The sequence below is a fragment of the Hemitrygon akajei genome, chromosome 25 (genome assembly GCF_048418815.1).
Source record: "Hemitrygon akajei chromosome 25, sHemAka1.3, whole genome shotgun sequence".
Taxonomy (NCBI): domain Eukaryota; kingdom Metazoa; phylum Chordata; class Chondrichthyes; order Myliobatiformes; family Dasyatidae; genus Hemitrygon; species Hemitrygon akajei.
This window is the reverse complement of record NC_133148.1, coordinates 35,815,453-35,841,321: the sequence shown is the minus strand read 5'-3', so window position 1 is coordinate 35,841,321 and position 25,869 is coordinate 35,815,453.

Sequence of the window (25,869 nt, the reverse complement as noted above, 5' to 3'; positions counted from 1 at the left end):
TCACTTTGTCCTCCACGTTGAGAAGTATAGTACTATGCAAGAGTCTTTGGCACCCTAGTTACAGAAATGTACCTGAGAAATTTGCAATGTAATGTAAGTCCTACTCTTGGCTGACTGTCCAAAATGCATCACGTCTCTTTTATCTTAGTAGACATCCATTGGACGTCCCTTGTTCTCCACAATGGTTATAATCGCTTGTAAACTGCTTCACAATCAGCAAGATCTTCCAACTACGTATCATCATCAAAATGCTAAGCATACCATATACGGCCATATCCAAATAAATTACAAAAAATATTTACTGTATGAACCATGGCTGAATATTTTCATCCTTCTTCTCTTGCCTTCCCATTGTAACCGTCAACCCCGAACGATAAAAAAAAAACTACCACATCTGCCTTCAATGCACCCAACATAATTTCATCTACATAGCGATTTGGCAACGAATTCCATTCCACAGAATCACACCCTCCACATTAAATTAGCACCCTGATATCGTGCCTCGCATACTGGACCATCCTATTCATGGAGATGTTCTCTCCGCATCTGCTCTATGCACTTGTTCTATATCTGGTGCATTTCAGAGATACTGCCTCATCACTTTAGACTACACCGAGAGCAGGACCAGAGGAATCAAACACTCTAATAGGATAAACGTTTCATTCCAGGAATAATTCTTGTCAACCTCCTTAGGCGGACTCCATGCCTCTTGGCTACAAGTTCTACCTCCACCTATCTTAGTGTTGTCTGCAAACCTGATTGCAATGTCATCAGTTCCCTCAGCCAGATCAGTCATGTATAAAGTGAATACCTAAGTCTCAATACTGACCCCTGTAGAACCCTACTCGTCGACATCCATCCTCAATAGGACCCCATTATCTCTTCTGCCTTCTGCCTGGGATTCCTACTTCTATCTTTGCTTTAGCCTTGCCTCTCATACGCTGGGTTCCAATTTTGCTTAACAAGCTCATATGCGTGACTATATGAAATATCGTGTCATTGGACATTAAGCTCCCAGCTAGAATCCTTCAGCCATGATTTCATGATGTCTACAACATCATAACTGCTAATCCGTAACTGTGCTACAAGTTCATCCACCTTATTCTGGAAACAGAGTGCATTCAGTTATAACACCTTTGGTCCTGTATTCATCCTTTTTAATTTTGTCCACACGATGCTCAACCTTTTGATTCCTAACTTTGTCTTAGGGCTTACCAAGTTCTGTCTCCACAACCTGTTCACTAACTGTTCCAGCACTCTGGTACCCAACCGCCTGCAACTCTAGTGTAAGTCCGCACAACATTGTGGGCTGAAGGGCCTGTAATGTGCTGTACTATTCTATGTTCTATATGTTCTATGTTCTAAGTCCCACTATGCAGTATTAACATATCTTCTCACTAGATATTTGTTCCCATCCAGCTCAGGTGCAAACCTTTCATTGTGTACAGTTCCCTCCTTCCCTTTCTTTCATAGAGTCCCTTTCTTTTATATGAGCTTGTTAAACAAAACTGGATCCCTTTAGCATCTAACTCCTAAACTCCATGTGCAGAACTTCGTCAGATGTCCTACCCATGTAATTGGTACCTACATATTCTGGCTCTTCACCCTCGCAATTAAGAAAGCTGAGGACATGATTCAAGATATCCTGGCACTCGGGAGGCAACATACTACCCGGGAATTTGTTTTAATCCACAGGACCTCCAATTTTCTAAATGGAAAGAACATTCAAAAATCAGAAGTGCAAAGGAACTTCGAGTCCCTGTATCAGATTCCTTAAAGGTTCAATTACAGGTTATGTCAGTGGTAAGGAAGACAAATACATTTTGAGAGAACTAGAATATAAAAGCAAGAATATAATGGTGAAGCTTTCTATGGCATAGGTCAGACCACACTTGGATTATTGTGAGCAGTTCTGAGCTCTTATCGTAAGATGTATTGGCATTAGAGAGTGTCCAGAGGTGGTTCATGAGAATGGTAGTGGGAATGAAAGGCTAACACATGAGGAGCGTTTGATGGCTTTGCCCCTGTACTTGGTGGAGCTTAGAAGAATAAGAGTGGTGAATTTACTGAAACCCTTTGGATATTGAAGTGCCGAAATAGCGTGGATGTGGAGAGTATGTTTCCGATAGTGTGAGAGCCTGGGATCAGGGAGCATAGGCTCAGAATAATATCCCTGCAGAACAGAAATGAAGAGGAATTACTTTAGCTAGAGGGTGGATCTGTGGAATTCATCGCCAAAGGTGGCTGTGAGTGAGGTTATTCACGCTGGTTCAGGGGGAAATTTAAATGAAGGTTGATAGGGTTTTGATTAATAAGGGTGTCAAAAGTTGTGGGGAGTAGTTAGGAAATTGGGGTTATGAGGGACAATAAATCAGCCATGATGGAAGGGCGGAACAGACTCAATGAACCAATGCCTAATTCTGTTCCTCTGTCTTATGGTCTGATATTCTTAACTGAGGTTTGAGTAGGTCAGGAATTGTTGGATCGGTATTTGAACTGAAGGTTCAGTAATTCAATGACTTGCGCAGTCGTGCCTCAATCAAAACCTCTGTGAGGAGAAATTTAAAATGGAATTCCATTGTTGTCACATGTACCAAGATACAGAGAATTTTTTTTTCACAATGTTCTTACTGATCCATCGTACTGTACACTGAGGTAATACAAGGGAAAACAGTAACAGATGCACAATAAGGTGCAGCAGTTATAGCGAAAGTGCTGTGCAGTTAGAGAATAAGGTACAGGGAGCTAATGAGCGAAATTTTGATAATCTTACCGCCCTATAGAACCATTTAGTAGTCATAGCAGCTGGATAGAAGCTGTCCTTCAGATTACCGATACGTATTTTCCTGTGTAGTCCTTTTGACGTTAAGAGCAAGGCTTTTGCTGTGCCACTACTCAACTATTTGGTACATTTCACTCCTGTACGCCAGTCCATCACCATCTGATATTCTTTCAACAATGGTCCTACCATCAGCAAGTTCATAGATGGCAGTCGGGTTGCGCCTAGCCCCACAGTCTTTGTGTAGAGAGAATAGAGCAGTTGGCTAAGCACACTCCCATGTGGTGCACCAGTGTTGACTGTCAGCGAGTTGGAGATATCATTTCCAGAATGAAAAGAATGCGGCCCTCTAGTTGGAAAGACAGTGATCCACTTGCAGAAGGATGTACAGAGACAAAGGTTTTGTAGCTTTCTGATATAGACTTTAGGAATGATGGTGTTGAATGCTGATCTGTAGTCCATAAACAGCGTCCTTACACAGGTATTTGCATTGTCTAGGTGATACAAGGTACTGGACAGTACATCCTTCACATTGCATAGAGACTGGGCATGAGAATCACATTTACCTGCTCCTCTGCAACCCCAGCATGAAGCATCAATACAAACATTTCTTTATAGCATATGCAGTATTCCCTTCCCCTCTTCTGGTTATCAAACTTCTGTACCTGTTTCTGCGCACCCTCTTCTACATATTCTAAACCTTGTAATAATCGAATCGCTGTACTTATAGGAGAACCAAAATATGGTGCAATAAAAGACAGTACTTCCCCTTCCCATCATGGGTTATCATTCATGAAGATAATACAACATTCTCTGATGGGATACCACTTTCATTGTATAATTCTGTGATAAGAGCCCACTGGTGCAGAATTCTACTATCTTCCTCTACTGTGCGCTCGAGATTTTAAATTCCATTCAGTAAGACTACCCTCTGCCGTTACCCGATCTGTGACTGATGCATTTTGCTCAGCGGAAGAAAGCAGCGTTTTAAAGGATTTATTCATCGCATGATCAGCTCACTCCGGTACCCCTCTTAACATATCATCAATAACCACAAGGCCAAAGACTCCCCAGCTCTTTGTCTGCACCTATCCCTTAAACACGGTAATTCCTTAGCAGAGAATTCCTTGACTTCTGTTGCTCGTAGAAGCCCATTGCACCACACATTCCAGATACTCCTCCCCCTCTTTCTCCTCAGAGGAAGAAGCTGCGGATCGATGCACACCACGGCGGGTGTGGGAGCATGTGATCACTGGCCTGGTCCGTACTGTTTTTGCCACGCAAGGGTGAGGGCGATCATTTCAAGGATTAAACCGAGGGATCCACGCTACTCTATCTCCCTCATTTTCATTTGCAACGCGCTGTAATGTTTCACTTTTAATGTAATGGTTTCTCTGTAGCAGCAATGTTTGGGTTTTAACTGGAGGTAACAGGGGCATTGGAATGTGCGCCATCCAATGAGAGGAATGTTGTTTCTTTCTTTTGGGTCCGAGAGAAGGGATTTCACTGTTTATTGTCGACGAGAGAGGAAGAGAGAAGACACGAATGGAGAGGGATGATATACTGCCGGACGGAGTGAACTTGGACGAGGGTCCAAGGGTCAGTGACGCTTGAAGGAGGTTGATGGGGAACGAGTGGACGGGACCGTGAACTCCAACCTGCACTTTAGTCAGTTTCTTTATAATGGGCCACTTTTCTTTTTATTTTCGTTACTAACACTATAGTCAGATTAAGATTTATAAATTTCAATTGTTTAATTGCATATGGTCTACTGTCTGATATTTTGCGGTATAGATTTGTAACCAGGCAAAACATCACGCAGGATCCACACAAATGGGATTTCTCAGTTTGACTGAGCCAGAGGCTCTATTCCCCTAGACCAACGCATGCTGGCCGAACCTGAGGGCTACACATCATTCAGCCAGACATCCCTATCCACCAGCCTCACAGTAGAATGATCGGCCCACCTCATCACGGCTCAAACCTTAATAGCATTGGGTTGCGAGCCAGCTTGGCACGTAGCATCTAAGTGCTGTAACTTCTGTATGACGAACTATATCTATATTCTTATCCTTGAACTTTACAGCCCTTCTCCAAGCCAACTATAGTGATTTTTTTCAGAATAACACAGCACTGACTGAGATTTTCCACTTTATTCTTCAGATTCGCTTTCGTTTTATACTGATCTCTCACAATCGCTTATAGAGCCAGAAAGTTCCTGCCGGCTGTATTTCCTTCTAGGAAAACATAACAACTTAAAAATGGAAGCAGTCTGGTGTCTGATTTCAACACCGGTGAAATCTAACTGGTCTGGTCGATCTCCTGGCTTTCCGTATCCCATCAGCAGATTAGTGAAACTTCTCTGAAAACGCAGAAGGGGTATGTAGAGTATCCAAGACGGGAGTGCGGTACTCCTTCCTCCTAGTTCTAATTAAAATTCTAACAGTGGCGTTCTGAATTAGTTGATGCTTGTGAATAAATTACTCTGAAAAGCCAGTAAAGAAAGTGCATTGTTGTAATCTAGTCTATTCGATATAAAAGTGTGAATTAGCTTCTTTAGACTCATTACATGACAGAAAGGGACGCAACTTTGCTATCTTTCTTAAGTGTACAGATGCTTCTTTAATATTGAATTAGTATCATCGTCAGCGCCCTGCTCCTTATTTTGCTTGATTTCAGATCATTTTTCAGACTAAATCTAACGTAACCGTTCAGTTTTTAATGACAAAAATGGAAACAGTATTACACAGTTTGTACAATTATTCATCAAAACAACTATTGACAACACTTGCTTTTAGTTGTCTGTTTGAATTTATTTAATTAGAATTAAATAAAACAACGACACCTTCGTTATATTTCCCTGGTGACTGCTATTGTGTATATATATAACTGACGGTGAATGCAATGCATTTGATACATAAATACGACGGCAGTAATGCATGCGCCTCCAAAAATCTTGGCGTTAGTAATTTACTATTTCATCATTGCAGTCATCGGCATTGCTGGTAACGTATTGGTATTGGTTATATATCTGCAAATTGCTGTGATAAGTCATTTCTCTGATGGCGTTACTGGTATTGTCGGTTTCTCTCAATTGTAGATTTTCACTCTTTTTCTATTCTGCCAGTTTTTTTTAATACACATTAATCATTGTCGGACTTTGAGTGTATCATTTTAATTGAACATGTATCATGTTAATTTTTAATTTCTTTATAGTGTATTTAATCTCAGCGGTAGAGTATTTCTTTCTCTTTAAAGTTTCGAATCTTCAATGTTTTGATATTTATTGTATCATCTATTCCTAGTCTGGATTGAAATACTCGTGAAATAGCAGCAATTTCAATTCTTATATCAGTTGTATGAACAGTTTCAATCAAAATTTTGAACAATTTCTTCTTAGGAGTTTAAGGCAGAATGTGGACTGTTAACGAAAAATAAGCATGAAATACTGAGGAACGAAGTATCCACTGGGTCAGTAAGTACAGGATGATGACTTGAGGTGTAAATATTTGCATGTACAGTTCTGGTTACCATGCTATATATACAGTAGCATGCAAACGTTTCGGTACCCCGATCAAAATTTCTGTTACTGTGAATAGCTAAGTGAGTAAAAGATGAACTGATCTCCAAAAGTCATAAAGTTAAAGATGAAACATTCTTTTCAACATTTTAAGCAAGGTTATTGCATTATTTTTGTTTTGTACAATTTTAGAGTGGAAAAAAAGGAAAGGAGCACCATGCAAAAGTTTGGGCACCTCAAAAGATGTGAGCTCTCAGATAACTTTTACCAAGGTGTCAGACCTTAATTAGCTTGTTAGGGCTATAGCTTGTTCACAGTCATCGTTAGGAAAGGCCAGGTGATGCAAATTTCAAAGCTTTATAAATACCTTGACTCCTCAAACCTTGTCCCAACAATCAGCAGCCATGGGCTCCTCTAAGCAGCTGACTAGCACCCTGAAATTAAAATAAATGAGGCCCACAAAGCAGAAGAAGGCTATAAGAAGATAGCAACGCGTTTTCAGGTAGCCGTTTCCTCAGTTCATAATGTAAATAAGAAATGGCAGTTAACAGGAACGGTGGAGGTCAAGTTGAGCTCTGGAAGAACAAGAAAACTTTTGAGAGAACTGCTCGTAGGATTGCTAGAAAGGCAAATCAAAACCCCCGTTTGACTGCAAAAGACCTTCAAGAAGATATATTAGACTCTGGAGTGGTGGTGCACTGTTCTACAGTGCAATGACACCTGCACAAATATGACCTCCATGAAAGAGTCATCAGAGGAAAACCTTTCCTGCGTTATCACCACAAAACTCAGTGTCATAAGTTTGCAAATGAGCATCTAAACAAGCCTGATGCATTTTGGAAACAAGTTCCATGGACTGATGAAGTTAAAATAGAACTTTCTGGCCATAATGAGCAAAGGGATCGAAGATCTGTGGATAGATGTCAGAAGAGCAGTGCATGCAAGACGGCCCAAGAATCTCACAGAACTAGAAGCATTTTTACAAGGAAGAATGGGCGAAAATCTCCCAAACAAGAACTGGAAGTCTCTTAGCTGGCTACAGAAAGCGGTTACAAACTGTGGTCCTTGCCAAAAGGGGTGTTACTAAGTACTGACCATGCAGGGTGCCCAAACTTTTGCTTCGGACCCTTTTCCTTTTCTGATATTTTGAAACTGGAAAAGTTGGAAAAAATGTAATCTTGCTTAAAATATTAAAGAAATGTGTCATCTTCAACTTCATGCCTTTTAGAAATCAGGTCATCTTTTACTCGCTTAGCTATTCACAGTAACAGAAATTTTGACGAGGGTTTCCTAAACTTTTGCATGCCACTGTATGTCTTAATTGCATTGAAAAGAGTGCAGAGAGGATTTAAAAGAATCTGATAGTGAGTTTCAAATATGAGGAGAGACTGGATAAATGAATTTGTATTCTAAGAGCAGAGGGGGCTGAGAGGATTGTGATGGAGCTACAAATAAGATAGATAGATGGAAATTATTCTCCATAGTGAATTAGGTAAAGACAGATGTTGCAGGTTCAGTGTAAAGGAGAAGAGCTCTAGAAATGATCTGAGGACGATCATTTTCAGTTTAAAAGCAAAGTACACTGCAGATGCTGGAGTCAAAGCAACACGTACAACAGGCTGGAGGGACTCAGCAGGTCGGGCAGCATCCATGGAAACGAGCAGTCAACGTTTCGGGCCGAGACCCATTGTCAGGACTGCAGGGAAAGGCAGGGGTCCTATAAAGAAGGTGGCGGGAGGGTGGGAAGGAGAAGGCTGGTAGGTGCCAGGTGAAAAACCAGTAAGACGAAAGATCAAGGGGTGGAGGAGGGGAAGTAGGCAGGAAGGTGAAGAAGGAATGTAAGGGGAAAGCACTATGTATAGTAGAAGAAGGTAGAATCATGAAAGAGGTGATAGGCAGCTGGAGGAGGAGGCAGAGTGAATCTGGGATGGGAGAAGGGAGAGGGAGGGAATTACTGGAAGTTGGAGAATTCAATGTTCATGCCAAGGGGCTGGAGACTACCTAGACGGTATGAGGTGTTGCTCCTTCAACCTGAGTTTGGCCTCATCATGGCAGTAGAGGAGGCCATGTATGGACATATCTGAATGGGAATGTGAAGCAGAGCTGAAGTGGGTGACAACCGAGAGATCCTGTCTGTTGTGGCAGATAGAGTGGAGGTGCTCGCCGAAGCCGTCCCCCAATCTGCGTCGGGTCTGGCCGATGTAGAGAAGGCCGCACCAGGAGCACCGGATGCAATAGATGACCCCAACAGACTCACAAGTGAAGTGCTGAGCCTGTGGGTTGTTTGGAATCTGAAAACACCCTGCCAGAGAGGGGATGCACAGCGGGCACACTCACAGCATTTAAGAAATATCGAGCTGGGCATTCGGATTACCACGAATTAGAAACTTATAGACCAGACTGGTGATTAGGAATAGGGACCCTATTGATCGGCATGGACATGGTGGACTGAAGTGTCAGTTTCCAACCTGTACAACTCGAAATGATGAGGTGTAACTGCTTTTGCTTAATTGCAGGATGTGATGAAATAGTACATTTTTTTGTCACAGGTGCTGAAATACATTTTTATCACGTCTGTTTTAAATACATCCAACAGCTTGGCCTCCACAACCATCGAAGCAAGTAACATCCACGGAATCTTCTTTGTCTAATCTGCTTGTTACATCCTTAAGGAATTGTAAATGATTTTCCAAGCAAGATCCCCCCCTTAAAACAACTATCCTGATTTTGTTGTATTTTAAAATATACTTCCAAGTATTTTGAAATTCCATCCTCAATAATTGACTCATCTTGGTATGGAATTGTTAAAGGATGGCAAGGGCATAGACTGTGAAGGTTCTTATGGTCCTTTTCGAATCATCTTAGGCCACAGAGGAGAGGGTGGTACGAGAAGAGGAAGAACTAATTCGGATGTTTAAGTAGGGAGAAAATGGTGAACCATGCAAATCCAGAGCAGTTACTCTACATTCAGTGATGTGTCGAGTGCATTTCTGCTTCCTCTGAACTTTCTGGAAAGAAATCTCAGTGATTCAAACCAATAACAAAAGTCCAAGTGTTTTAAATCAAGGAGAAATGACAATCAAACACCTTATCTTTGCTCTGGATTTATTTCCACAGAGACAGACTCCCCGGTAAGATTCAAAGTCAGAATGTTGCAACATCACAATGCAGTCAATCACATAATTCTAAAGTTGCGTACAGTTCGTCAACAATGTGAAGTGTCAAGGCATAAAATTTAGCACTGAATACTGTCAACAACAAGGTCTGTTTATGATTTCCAGTGCTTTACCTTAAAATCATACATACATTCTCATACATAATCACACACACACACACACACACACACACACACACACACACACACACACACACACACACACACACACACACACACACACACACACACACACACACACACACACACACACACACACAAACACTCCCGCCATTACTCCCGCCATTATCACAGCACTCACACTTCAATCACTCCACCTGAGTCACATCACATTAACCCCAGCACTCACCACATGCTCTCTCACGCACAAACACGAACAGGCACAAACACAAACACTCATGCACAGACAGACAGGCAAACAGACAGATAGAAACAAAGACACACACACACACTCACACACACACACACACACACACACACACACACACACACACACACACACACACACACACACACACACACACACACACACACACACACACACACACACACATTCAATCACCAACACACACTCACTGCTTTTGTCTTCCTCGATTACAGCTAACTTGGCGGTGATTGTAATACTGTTGCGCAGACGATGCGGTCTCTCCAGATGTATCACTGCTTACCTGCTGTCGATGGCAGTGACGGATCTCCTGGTCATTATCACCGGTGTGATATTAAACCGGATCGTTCCGATGAACTTCCCGTCAGCTTCCTTGACCAACATTCCGGCCTGTAATGTGAACTTCATGCTAGGTTATACCGCCAGGGACTGCTCTGTCTGGGTGACGGTGATGTTCACCTTTGATCGCTTTGTGGCCATTTGCAGCCAAACTTTGAAAACAAAATATTGCACGGAGCGAACAGCATTTATTGTGATTGGAACGGTCTTTGCAATAGGCTGTCTAAAGAATATATATACGGTTTTCATATTTGAACCTCCGCATAAAACAGAGCCCACACCGTGCATAATTATTTCAACATATTATACCTCGCCGGTCTGGATAGCATATGACTGGATGGAGAGCATTTTAAACCCCTGTCTACCATTCGTTTTGATCTTGCTATTCAACTTTCTAACTATCAGACACATTTTAGTGGCTATTAGAATCCGCAGGAGACTCCAGGGCGGTGGCAGCAGTGAAGATCAGAGCGACCCGGAGACGGAGAGTCGCAGAAAGTCTATCGTCTTGCTCCTAAGTATCTCGGGTATCTTCATCCTCCTGTGGCTCTTTGAACTGATAAATTGCATCTACGTCCGCATTGCTGACATCGCTTACTTCTCAGGTTCCAATATCGGTGACTTAATTTTCCCTCTGGAAGAAAGTAGGTTCGCGCTCCAGTTCCTGTGTTCCTGTGTGAACCCGTTTATTTATGGAGGGACGCAGAGTAAGATCAGAGACGAGATAAAGCTGGCGCTCAAATATCCACTGACTCTCGTTAATAAATTAATAAAGTAAACATTTTTTGGAACAATTCACGTTGCAAAGCTTCCTCATCTTCTTTTCTGTCATCTCGCTTGCTCACTTATAAAGTCAAAATTAAAGTTAAAGTCAAGATTATTGACGTATGCATAGATACCTGTTTGCACAGCTGCATACTCGCAGCAGTATCACAGACCTAAAGCATGCAATTAATAGATTGTATTTTTTTCCTGTTATCACATGTTCGAAAGCAAAGTGCGAAACGTTCCTTTGTATGTCATCATAAGATCAGTTTATTTCAACAATACGTAGTTGTACAAAGGAATACAATAAAAGAATGCAGAATAAAGATACTGTAGTTACAGATAAAAGTGCACTGCATGTCGAGAAACGTACAAGCCGTTCCCTACACAAGCAGCATCAAAGCATCAACCCTCCCCCTCCCCTCACCCCACTTGTTCCAGCAGAGAGTTTATGTTAACACCACTCACCAGGCAAGTAGAAATAGCGTCCACAAAAAGACCATTATCTGGATTCTATGAAAAATAAATGCTCATCCCAACCGTTTGACATCACATGACTCCCTCTCTCACTGACGAGGGAGAGAGGTTTATCACCCCTTTCACAAGAAGGAGTAATCAAATGACCTTCCTGGTGTCTGCTCCACCCAGGCGTTCCTTCTCTGCTACTTGTCCCACAATCCTCTCGTCGCACTTCACTCTTGCCGCTCCCAACATCCTTCGCTCACGCCTGATTTTCAAATACACTTTCTGCTCCACGTTGACAAATACAGTGCTGTGCAAGTGCCTTAGTCACCCTGGTGATATATATGTGCCTGAGAGGTTTAGATAGATAGATAGATAGATAGATAGATAGATAGATAGATAGATAGATAGATAGATAGATAGATAGATACTTTATTCATCCCCATGGGATTCAACTTTTTTCCAATGTCCTATACACTTGTTGTAGCAAAACTAATTACATACAATACTTAACTCAGTAAAAAAAAATGATATGCATCTAAATCACTATCTCAAAAAGCATTAATAATAGCTTTTAAAAAGTTCTTAAGTCCTGGCGGTAGAATTGTAAAGCCTAATGGTATTGGGGAGTATTGACCTCTTCATCCTGTCTGAGGAGCATTGCATCGATAGTAACCTGTCGCTGAAACTGCTGCTCTGTCTCTGGATGGTGCTATGTAGAGGATGTTCAGAGTGATCCATAATTGACCGTAGCCTACTCAGCGCCCTTCGCTCAGCTACCGATGTTAAACTCTCCAGTACTTTGCCCACACCAGAGCCCGCCTTCCTTACCATCTTATTAAGACGTGAGGCGTCCCTCTTCTTAATGCTTCCTCCCCAACACGCCACCACAAAGAAGAGGGCGCTCTCCACAACTGACCTATAGAACATCTTCAGCATATCAGTACAGACATTGAATGACGCCAACCTTCTAAGGAAGTACAGTCGACTCTGTGCCTTCCTGCACAAGGCATCTGTGTTGGCAGTCCAGTCTAGCTTTTCGTCTAACTGTACTCCCAGATACTTGTAGGTCTTAACCTGCTCCACACATTCTCCATTAATGATCACTGGCTCCATATGAGGCCTAGATCTCCTAAGTCCTACCCATGGTTGACTCTCCAAAATGCATCATCTCTTTTTTATCTTAGTGGCATCCATTGTCCGTTCTTTATTCTCCACAATGGTTATAATTCTTTGTAACCTGCTTGACATTGAGCTCCTTAAGCTACGTATTAAACTGCATAATCTTCGCAATTCTAATATGTGGCATGGGTAGCAATCCTGAGATCAAAACCCTGAACGTCCTGCCCTTTAAATTACCACCTAACTCCCTGAACTCCCTGTCCAGAACTTCGCCACATGTCCTACTCTATAACTGGTACCTACATGGAACACGAATTCTGGCTCTTCACCGTCCCAGTTAAATAAATTGAGGACGGGATCCAAAATATACTGGCACTTGGGAGGCAACATACCATTCGAGAATTTCGTTCTAACCCACAGGACCTCCTATTTTCTAAACGGGGAGAACATACAAAAATCAGAGGTGCAAAGGAACTTGGAGTCCATGTGTCAGATTCCTTAAAGGTTAAATTGTAAGTTAAGTCGGTGGCGAGGAAGACAAATGTATTTCGAGAGAACTAGAATATAAAAGCAAGAATGTAATGGCGAAAGTAGGCATTGGTAAGACCACACTTGGATTATTTTGAGAAGTTCTGAGCTCTTATCGCAACGATGTATTGGCATTAGAGAGGGTCCAGAGGTGGTTCATGAGAATGGTTCCGGGAATGAAAGGTTAACACATGAGGAGTGTTTGATGGCTTTGCCCCTGTGCTTGGTGGAGATTAGAAGAATAAGTGTGGGGGGATTCATTGCACCTTTTGAATATTCAAGTACCAAGATAGAGTAGATGTAGAAAGTATATTTCCGATAGTGTGAGAGTCTAGGATCAGTAAGCATAGGCTCAGAATAATAACCCTGGAGAACAGAGATGATGAATTACTTTAGCCAGAGGGTGGATCTGTGGAATTCATTGCCAAAGGTGGCTGTGAGTGAAGTTATTCACACTATATTTAAGCGAAGGTTGATAGTCTCTTGATTAGTAAGGGTGTCAGAGGTTATGGGGAGTAGTTAGGAAATTGGGGTTGTGAGAGATAATAAATCATCCATGATGGAAGGGCGGAACAGACTCAATGAACCAATGCCTAATTCTGTTCCTCTGTCTTATGGTCTGATATTCTTAACTGAGGTTTGAGTAGGTCAGAAATTGTTGGATCGGTATTTGAACTGAAGGTTTAGTCATTCAATGACCTGGCTGCAGGGTGTTGATAATAGTGAATTTAAGGAAAGCACAATGTAGAAGAAAATTTCATTGAGTAATCCGAATGGATAGGAGTTTTGCGCAGGAAGCAAGAGAAGACGTGTATGTTGTTATAGGACATGAACTGTTCTTCTTGAGAAAGCTTGTGGGTTATCTCAAACTACATGTAGATTGGACAAAGCTGGTACTCGTGTTGCATTTGGTAAGGGTTCAGAATGAGATACTTATATCAGTTTTACTCTTCTACCTTCACGAACCAGCATGGGTAACTTTAGCACTGAACTGATGAATGATCACAATCTATGGACCGACTTTCAAGGACTCTACAACTTATGTTGTAATGGTAATCATTTGATTATTATTATTTTGTATTTACACAGTTTGCCTTTTCGTACAGAACCACTAACCCACTGACACACACGCACTCGCACACCCATCCCAAACCCTCACCACATCCTCACTCCCACCATCCTCCTCTGTTGCAGCTAATTTGGCCATGGCTGGGGATGAGATCTCTCTAGATATATAACTGTCTACCTGCTGTCGGTAGCAGTGACTGGTTTACTGGTCATCATCACGGGTTTCATTTTAAAACAGAGTACCCTCATAACTTTGCCATCCAGTTACCTGATAATCGCTCTGGCCTGCAATGTGAATGTTGTGGGATCTTGCGCCATAAGAGCATGTTCATCTCTCTTTGCTTTGTGGCTACTTGCTGCCGAAATTTCAAAATTAAGCTTTGCACAGAACGAACGGCAACTGTTTTGATCGGGACGGTTAGAGTCGTCAGCTGTTTCAGAAACATATCTGTTGGACCATGGGTTTTTATCAATCAAATATGCAACTTGTTCTTGTAACATCAACTGTAAAACAAATAGCAGTATTTGTTGTCCATGTGACCCTACTTGTTTGCAGTGTAGGAGTAGCACATACGAAATATATGCCTATACCCAAACAGCAAGTAAAACACACATCCTTGTGACAGTGTAACACCTTGTGGACCTCGGAGACCTGAAGCTTACATTACTGTTTCTGAAGAAATCGCAACAAAAAAGTCTATCAAAATATATCATTCCCTGGGATAACCGTCCTTCTCCTCCTGGTAATTCTTTTGTCATTGTAAAACATGACACAAAGGAGAAGGTAAGAGATACTGATGACTTTGTGGCCATGTTTGTACGAAGGTAGATGGAGGGGCAGGTAGTGTTGAGGAAGCAGGGAGGCTGCAGAAGGACTTACACGAATTAGAGGAATAGGCAAAGAAGAGGCAGATGGAATACAGTCTTGGGAAGTTTATGCTCATGTGCTTTGGTAGAAGGACTAAAACCATAGACTATTTTCTAAACAGAGAGAAAATTCAAAAATCCGAGGTGCCAAGGGACTTGAGGGATCCCTAAAGGTTAATTTCCAGGCGAGAAAGGCACATAGGATGTTACCTTTCAGTTCGCGAGGACTACAATATAAATGCAAGGATGCAATGCTGTGGCTTTATAAGGCACTGGTGAGGCCTCACTTGAGTACTGAGAGCAGTTTAGGGAATCTGTTTAAGAAAGGATTCAGAAAAGAGCAGGTTCAGAGGAGCTTCACAAGAATGATTTGGAAATGAAAGGGTTATCATATAAGTTGTGATTGAAATCTCTGGGTCTGTACCCTCTGAAATTTAGAAGACTGGGTCGGGGGGGGGGGGGGGTCTCACTGCAATCTATCGAATGTTGAAAGGCCTAGAAAAGGTGGATATGTAGAGAATGTTTCCTATAGCAGGAAAACCTAATTCTTCTTCTATGTCTTATCGTCTTATGATCTTATATTAATTTGAATCGAAAAATTAAAGGTGCAAACTATGATAATATAATTCCACCATTAGCAGTGACCAACATATTTGAAAAGTATAGTCTTCCAAAATGCATTGTATCTGAAGTTACCTATGTGAGAAAAGGAACAAGTAATATCTAAATAGATGATTGCAGATTTGTTTGTCGACTCATTGTTCTGTGGGAATATCTTATTAGACCAATACTCTTTTCCCGACTTCCCTCAAGATAAGGGAAAAACATGCATACCCGGACGCAACTTTAGTGATCAGGACTAGTTCATTCTTTTCCCCATTGCACAAAACACCACACACTCACACGACAAACGAACGTAACAAGCACACCACATTCGCAAAAAGTAAACACTGACCACTATTACATCTCACACGCACATACCAGTAAAATACTTATGCCATTATCACATAATGTCTTTTACATCTTGGCGGCAGACTTTAATCAGGCTTGCTCGAAATCTCTCCCTAACTAGCAACTAGTGCCTGCAATACTGGAAGACGCAATTATCCAATTCTATTTTACCATCAAAAACTCAATGCCTTGCCAACACTTTGGTAAATCCGACCACCTGGTTGCGCTGATGACACGGCCATAGTGGGGTGTGTCAGGAATGGACAGGAGGAAGAGTATAGGAAACTGATACAAGACTTTGTGATATGGTGCAACTCAAACTACCTGCGTCTCAATATCACCAAGACCAAGGAGATGGTGGTGGACTTTAGGAGATCTAGGCCTCATATGGAGCCAGTGATCATTAATGGAGAATGTGTGGAGCAGGTTAAGACCTACAAGTATCTGGGAGTGCAGTTAGACGAGAAGCTAGACTGGACTGCCAACACAGATGCCTTGTGCAGGAAGGCACAGAGTCGACTGTACTTCCTTAGAAGGTTGGCGTCATTCAATGTTTGTAGTGATATGCTGAAGATGTTCTATTGGTCAGTTGTGGAGAGCGCCCTCTTCTTTGTGGTGGCGTGTTGGGGAGGCAGCATTAAGAAGAGGGACGCATCACGTCTTAATAAGCTGGTAAGGAAGGCGGGCTCTGTCGTGGGCACAGAACTGGAGAGTATGACATCGGTAGCAGAGCGAAGGGCGCTGAGTAGGCTACGGTCAATCATGGAAAACCCTGAACATCCTCTGCATAGCACCATCCAGAGACAGAGAAGCAGCTTCAGCGGCAGGTTGCTATCGATTCAATGCTCCTCAGACAGGATGAAGAGATCATTACTCCCAATGCCATTTGGCTTTACAATTCAACCACCAGGGGTAAGATATGTTAAAGTGCCGGGGTTAGGACTGAGCTTAAGTTACCATTCAATGTATTTTAGTAAACTATTTAAGAACTTTTAAAAAGCTATTTATTAATGCTTTTTGAGAGGGTGATTTTAGATGCATATCATATTATACTGAGTTAAGTATTGTATGTAATTAGTTTTGCTACAATAAGTGTCTGGGACATTGGAAAAAATGTTGAATTTCCCCATGGGGATGAATAAAGTATCTATCTATCTATCTATCTATCTATCTATCTATCTATCTATCTATCTATCTATCTATCTATCTATCTATCTATCTATCTTCACCTGTGTGCGTATAGGCAGGAACTGAAGAGCGGTAGGACAACAAAGAGTCAAGTGGTAGAAAAGAAGATAAAATTCATCTGGATTGGACTGGATCACGTTCAGGGATTCATCAATGGACCTGAATACCAAAGTTGTCTCTGACTGCATGAGTCTGTGTGTAGATGTGTGTATACAAATCAGTCCAATTCTTTCTGAAATAGAAGCCCTATATGAACAGGAAATGTATAACCTGCTGAGTGCTAGATCAAAGTGAGATTTAAGACAGTTGATTCAGAGTCAGATAACAAATCCCAAGCAACCACTGGTACGTATTACAAGAACAAAGATTCAATTTCAGTCTAAACTGAACACAAATGGACACTGGACAGCTGAAACTGGACTTGCAAAATATAACATCCTACACAACGCCATCGTAAAACTTAAATGGCGACGACTCCCGGATGAGCTCGGTGCATTTTACGCACACTTTGATAGGAAGAGCTACGACACACCCACTCGAGTTCCTCATTTCTAATCATGCTGTTATCCTAGTCTCTGATACTGACGCCCAGGCATCCTTCAAGAATGTCAATTCAGGCTAAATAACGGTTTAGCAGTTCGATTGCGAGAGATCTGTGGAGGCCAAATAGCTGGACCGCATATGGACGGATTCCACCACTGACTTCAATAGATGTGATTTGTCTGGCACTTCAACCTGCTCTGAACCATCTGGATAATAGGCACTCTTAGGTCAGCCTGCTGTTCATCAGCTACAGCTCGGTACCCAACACAATCATACCATCTAATAACGCCAATCTTCAAGACTTGTGCATCTGTTCCTCCTTGTGCACATGGTTATGTGAATTGTTTGCAAAACAGCATGAGAATATGAGCGGGTCGGAAAGCCCAGGATCTTTTACTGAAGGTAAAACGCATCCGTTTGAGTCAGCAGATAGAATATATGTGAGATCAATGAATAAAGATTCATTCTTTCCCATGTGGAAAGGTCCCTACCTAGTGCTGTTAACAACCCGTACAGCTGTTAAGGTGAGGGAGAAACCTGGCTGGATATGTGCCACCAGGTGTAAGTTACACCGCGATGAAGGAGAGCAAGAGACTATAGAGGGATTCGCCCTTGGAAAAATCTTTGACTGGTCATCTTCTAGAACAGAATGACCCTTGACAATGTTTTAGCCAGAGAAGGTCTGTGCATTAGTGGGAAAAGACTGCTGCATCAAACTACCCGATACTTCAGAAAATATGACCCATGTGTTAAGAACATAGGACCCAGCTGCGAGATGAATATATAGACTGAACTCTTAGCCTCCACCACCGCCCCCCACCCCCGACCCCAGAAGGCTGGGATTTATTTAGGTGGATTAAATCAGTGTTAGGAGATGGAATATTTTCCTGTTTACAGTCTCTCTTTTACGGGCTCATTGCCTTGATCTGCTTAGCGGTGGTAGAGCATTGTTTCATACGACTATACCATCGCTGGGTCTGTGCCCCTCCAAATTCCAAGCCAGAGGAGACGGTAACATTATTCTGTGCGCGATCTCACAACGCGGGAGAGGGAGAAGAAGACGATAGTTACGATGAAGAGGAACGTTTAAGAACGCACACTTACCCAATGGGTTATGAGCCCCCTTTTCAAAAAGAAGGGAATACGTATATTTAGGTGTTCATCAGAAAGATCAACAAGGAAGGATTTGTGATAGAAATGGTTAAAACTGATGTATGATGGGATACCTGCCTAGTCTAGAGCAGCTGTGCTTACGTCTGCTGATGCGAGTCGAGAATAACTTTGGATGATAAAGGCAGTGCCAGGAATTCAAATAAAAAAACTACGAGACCCCTGGGACCAGGAGGGAGGATGCGTCTGGGAGTAAATTGTGAGTCCTGATAACAGAGAACATAGAAAATTGTTAGAGTCACACTGAGAGGCAATTGACATATCTACAGTATTGTGTACAGTTTTGGTCACCGAATTATAGGAAAGATGTCAACAAAATAGAGAGAGTACAGAGGAGATTTACTAGAATGTTACCTGGGTTTCAGTACCTAAGTTACAAAGAAAGGTTGTACAAGTTAGGTCTTTATTCTTTGTAGCGTAGAAGGTTGGGGGGGGGGGTGGACTTGATAGAGGTATTTAAAATTATGAGGGGGATAGATAGAGTTGACGTGGATAGGCTTTTTCCATTGAGAGCAGGGGAGATTCAAACAAGAGGACATGAGATGAGAGTTAAGGGCAAAGGTTTAGGGGTAACACGAGGGGGAACTTCTTTAATCAGAGAGTGGTAGCTGTGTGGAACGAGCTTCCAGTCGAAGTGGTAGGGGCAGGTTCGATTTTGTCATTTAAAAAAATTGGATAGGTATCTGGACAGGAAAGGAATGGAGGGTTATGGGCTAAGTGCAGGTCGGTGGGACGAGGTGAGAGAAGTGTTCGGCATGGACTAGAAGGGCCGAGATGGCCTGATTCCGTGCTGTATTTGTTATATGGTTATATGGTTTTCAGTGATTGATCATATACTGAGTGTGGGATGCTGAATAAAGTTATGCAAAAGTTCTTTGTCATGCTGTATCAATATAAGCTCTGTGTAACCAAACCATCAGAGCTCTGGTGGTGGTAGAGACTGCTGCAGACCCTTCATGATATCTTAAATCTCGAAGTCAGTCTGATGTTCTTAGTGTTTCCCCCACAACAATAAACTTGACTTTGGCTCTGACAGTGATTATTCTATGATCTAAATGCAAGGGGTCCTTACGTTTTTCATTGTCAAAGACATCGTGTTCCACAGGGCTGTTCCAATAGGCTAAGGATAGTTTTCCCTAATTATATCCGTCCTCTGAGACTGCCCTTATTTTCCTTGGACGATAGAGAAGCAAGATTACACAATAAACATAATTACTGATGAAAAATATATTCACAACAACAGTTTTAAGTTGTTTGTTTCAATTAATGTATCTAGCAAAATAACCAGTGATGCATTTCTAATAAGCTCCGTGGTGACTCATATTAGGTATAAATATAAGATTCTCTGAATGCAGTGTATTGTATGCTGAAAAGTTTCAATAGCAATGCACGGAGTTCCACGAATCTTGGGGTTGGCTATTTACTATTGCATCATTGCAGTTATCGGCATTCCCGGTAAAGCTCTGGTTTTGAGTTTGAATCTTCAAAATATTGTGTGAATTTTATCATGGCTGTGTTTACAAGCATTTATGTTTTCTATCAATTATAGATATTCTTTTTGCCTCTTTGCTAATCTTCCAAGAGCTTTAATAGTTTCCCCCCATTTGTCGTAAAAAAATTTTCTTGAATATTTTATTCCTTTCAAATGTTTATTATTTATAATGCAAATGATTGCAATTAGTAGTAAATGGTATTGTTGCACGGTTTCTCTTCCACAGATGGACGCTCCTGTAAGATCCAACATCACAGCACATGATAGAATTCCTAAGGGGGAATATTTTGTCAACTCATGTCAAATGTTAAAGCAACAAAAGTCGAAAGGTGTACCGTCACGTACAATTTTAGCTGTGAATTCCAGTTTTACTTCTTAGTAAAACACACAATTTCAAGAATAAAATATACGCCACAAATGAAAAAAAAGCTTATTGATATTCAATATAAATGACACATAGAAAATACACAGCATGTAAAATATAGAACATGCAAACGCACGCACACACACACACACGCACACACACACACACGCACACACACACACACACACACACACATACACACTCAACACACACAAATGCACACATATAAACATACACACGGATATTACCATACGCGCACTCTCACAATCTCACTCACGTTGGTCGCGCAATCTGACATAGACAGAATTCGCAACCTGACCGCACTCACTCTGTCTTCCTCTGTTGCAGCTAACTTCGTCGTGATTGGGGTGATGCTCCGCAGACGATGCGGTCTCTCCAGATGTATCACTGTCTATCTGCTTTCGATGGCTCTGACTGATCTCTTTGTCATCATCACGGGGGTAATATTAATCCGGATTGTTCCCATTACTTATCCGTCCAATTTACTTAAAATCTCTCCGGCTTGCAACGTGATTATCGCGCTAGCTCACGCCGTAAGAGACTGCTCCGTCTGGGTGATGGTGATGTTCACCTTTGATCGTTTTGTGGTTATCTGCTGCCAAGAATTGAAAACGAAATACTGCACGGAACGAACGGCGGCAGTGGTGATCGGAACGGTTGCTGCCCTGAGCTGTTTCAAAAACATATTTATGTATTTTGTATATGAACCTTCATACAAAACTGAGTCAAAACCATGTATAGTTAAAGCAGCATATTACACATCGCCTAGCTGGATAGCATATGACTGGATCGACAGTATTTTAGTCCCCTGTCTTCCACTGGTTCTAGTATTGCTGTTCAACTTCATAACCATCAGATTCATTGTCAGGGCCATTAGAGTCCGCAGAAAACTCCAAAGCGGCGGAAACACCGAGAGACAGAATGACCCGGAGACGGACAACCGCAGGAAGTCTATCGTCCTGCTCCTAAGTATCTCCGGTGTCTTCGTCCTCTTCTGGGTAATGGCACTGGTATCTTTCCTCTACATTCGCATTGCCAGCGTCTTATACTTTTCGGGCTCCAATTTCAGTGAATCTATTTTTCCACTGGAAGAAAGCGGTTACGCGCTTCAGTTCCTGTGTTCCTGCGCGAACCCATTCATTTATGCCGGGACACACAGTAAGATGAGAGACGAGATAAAAGTGGTGCTGAAATATCCACTGACTCTGTTTAGTAAAATTGGTAAATAAAAAAAAAAGAATTTTTATTCTTGGGGATCGGTCCAGGTTGCGAACCATCTTCATCTAGTTTTCCATCATCTCGACTGCTCAGTCGTAAAGTCAAAAACGTATGTACAAGCACATATATGTGCAGGTGAAATGGACATCTGACTTGCAGCAGCATCACATGTACGTATTATGAGATATGCAGCATTCACACTGAAAATACATTAAACACACGTGTTGACAAGAGTACATTAGAACGTTTTAGTTCAAAGTGATCAAAGTGGTCATAATGTTGGCCAAGTATGGGGATTGTAGAACATGTAGCCGTGGACTTTTAACCATCCATATGCACATCCTGCCGATGACAACAACGAGGAGATGGTATGGCCTGGATGGTGGTGATGTTTGATAATGGATATTGCCTTCTTGAGGCAGCCGTCGAGTCAAGGGGCTCCATCGGTCAGTCGTGACCATAGACGTTGCTGTCTGGATACACAAGCCTCTGCAGTGCGGTGTGGAGAGCAACCTGTTGCCCATGCAGCAAGCTCCCCCTCTCCACGCATCTGATAAACCCAGAGGAACGGCAGAGACCGATGCGCTTGGTACCAGCAGCGTCGCAGCAGTTAGCAGTCAGCACTAAACTCAAAGAAAGACTGCCTCAGGGACTCCACCTCCGGATATTTCGCTCGGGGTTTACTTGCGCAGCCTTCGCCATGAGTTGGTATAGCCACAAGGCGGTGGAGGTTTGAGAACAATGTTTTCCTTCTCCCAGATGAGCTGCTAACCACGGCTGTAGAGTCCTGTCTGCCCGAAGCGACTGGTTTTGAGGCAGTAACCCGCCTTTGCCTCTTCTCCTGTCAGTAGAAAAGGTTCCGTCGAGATTAGTAGCTAAGCCAGACGTGGACAGGAGCTAGACTTAGTTGCCAGAGATTATTTGAGGTGCACGCCATAAGGAGCATTTAATAGGTAGTTAAAACTTGTCCATCCACGGCTACAACAACCTGATGGAAGCAGCTACTGAAGATACTACCAATGGTGTGGAGGGATGTGCCATTGATATATTGGGCGGTGTCCACTGCACTCTGCAGGTTCTGGTATTCTGTGCATTAAAATTGGCGCAGCAGATCATGACACAACCAGACTCATTACCGGTACTGAAAATACTCCTGCCCTAGATTATCCTCGGACTGTGGTTTTGGTTGATGCAAAAACCAATTTCACTGTATGTCTGGATGTGCCGATGTACATGTGTAAAATTAAGCTAATCCTAAATTTATTTTATGAAATACTCGATGCTTGTCCATCAAGAACCCATTTATACTAATCCATTTTTTATTCTCTCCAAACTCCATAATCCTCCCCCCCGATTCAACCATAAAGCTACATATCAAGGGTTATTTCGTGGCAAGTCATCGTACCGACTTCCACATCTTTGTAGTGTGGGTGGAAACCGATGCAATGACATGGAAAATGAGAAACTTCCACATAGGCAGCACCTGAGTTCAGGATCAAACCTGGTTCCTTGTTTTTGCTGTCCGAATGTTCCGTCCACTTCAAACATTACAGATGAATCTGACTACAGAGGTAAAAGCTACAAGGTGGCACAAAGTGAGAATGTACATGGTTGATTGTTCCATATTTCACTGAATGCAGAATGAACTGTGTAATTTTCTGTCCCCTTCCTGCCGAATGAAAGACAACAGTTCGGCCCTCACAGAATCAGAATTTACAGACCTGCAATACTCTCCATCTTCTGAGTCTCAGCCATCTTTCGTTTTACGCCAGATCTCATTTGTTTTCGGGAACACTCCCTATTACACAAACCGACATTATTTCAGTTATTCGATACCCAAATACTCCAGTAAATAATTATTTGAATCATTGAACTGCTTCGACGATTGTCTAATTCTGTCGAAGAATAGCTCTTGATCATCTGATGCTACAGCCTTAATTAAAAGATAACTTATTTTTTGCAATCTTCCTCCTTATACCTCATTTGTTACACACCACTGTAAGTCCCACCCTTGGCTGACTGTCCAACATACATCACCTCGCAGTTACCTCAGTCGGCACCCATTTACCATTCCGTATTCGCTCTCATGGTTACAATTCTTTGTAACCTGCTTCATAATCAGCAAGAGCTCCCAACATCGTATTATCTACAAAATTACTAATCAGGCCACATGCGTTCAAATCCAAATCATTTACAAAAACAAAGATTTCATGTATTAATCCATCGCTGAATTTTCTCATCCCTCTTTTCCTGCCTTCCATTTGCATCTCTTACCAACCCGTTCAAATATTTAGCACCTCTGCCTTAAATAACTTGGTCTATTTAATTATTTGGCAACGAGTTCCTCAGAATCACACCCTCTGTTTGAAATTAACATCCTTTCCTACTATCCATTTCCTTCATATCCGGTACATTTCAATGAGATACACTCTCATCACTTTCGACTGCATCGAGTACAGATACAGATACATCAAATGCTCCCACAGGATAAACCTTTCACTCCTGGGATAATTCTTGTCAACTTCCTCTGTACGTTCTCCAGGCATAGCACACCCTTCCTAGATATGCGACTCAAAATTGCACACAATATCGATCTGACCAAAACCTTATAAAGTCGCTAAAGTCCATCCTTGGTTTCAAGTTTGAGTCATCCCGAAATAAACGCGAGTTAATCCACTCATCTTCTTTTTATCCAATCAGTCTATAAATGAAAAACTTCAGGAAAACCAGCATTAGCACACCAAGACGAGAAACTCTGCACATGTTGGAATCCATGAAACGCACAGAATATGCCGGAGGAACTCAACAGCACAGGCAACATCTATGGTAAAGAATTATCAGTGGACGATTCGGGCTAAGACCCTTCATTAGGACTTGGAAAAAAAGATAAGAAGTTAGAGCAAGTAGGTGGTAGGAGGGGAGGAAGAAGTACAAGGCGGTAAGTGATAGGTGAAACCGGGAGACGGGGCGAGGTAAAGTAAAGAAATAAATAGCTGGAGAAGTGGGGAATCTGATAAGAGAGAGCAAAGGACCATGGAAGAAAAGAAAGTGGTAGGAGCACGGAAATAGGTGATGAACAGGCAAGGAGATAAGTTGGGAGAGCGAAAACGGAATGGGGATGAATGGGCCAAGGAAGAGAATTGGGGCCGGGAAACCTGAAGTCATTGACTACACCCAGAGTGTAGTGTTGGTGTGGTTGATAATGGGCTGGTACCTAGTGGGGTCCTGCTGGAGATGTAAGTAACAGAAAGTCTCTGAGAGTTCTCGCTTGACCTCAGCAAAGTGGAGATCAGTAGAGTCCGCCAGACTGCTACAGCAATCTCGTCATAGGCGGGTTTGATGGTGAGATTAGGACTATTACGGGGAGAGTGGAAAGCATTGCGTTCGGATGTAGTCAAATTAGAATTGGAGAGAGGAGTGATCAAGTCGAAATGGTTGACATCTCGTCCGCAGTTAGCAATGAAAAGATCGAGAGGAGTAGTCCAGAATGGGGTGTCCAGAAAGAGGAGTAAAATTGAAGATGGAAGACAGGGTAATCGGTGCGGGCTGGAGAGTCCTTGCCAAAGACGTAGGCACGGCGAAGGAGGCGGTGGAAGAAGAAATCAGCATCATGGCGGCTCCGAACATACTGAGAGTGAGGACCAGTTCCACTGGACGGAGGAGATCATTTCTCCTTCGGTCCCTCTCACTTCCTCCAAAACAAAGGAAAAGCCGTGGGCATTCACATGGGTTCCAGCTATGCCTGCCTTTTTGTTGGCTACGTGGTACAGTTTTATAGGCCTATATCAGTCCTCAACTTTTCCTACGCTACAACGACAACTGCATTGCGTCTGCTCCCTGTACCCACGCTGAGCTCGTCGACTTCATCAACTTTGTCTTCAACTTCCACCCTGTCCTCAAATTTACTGGTTC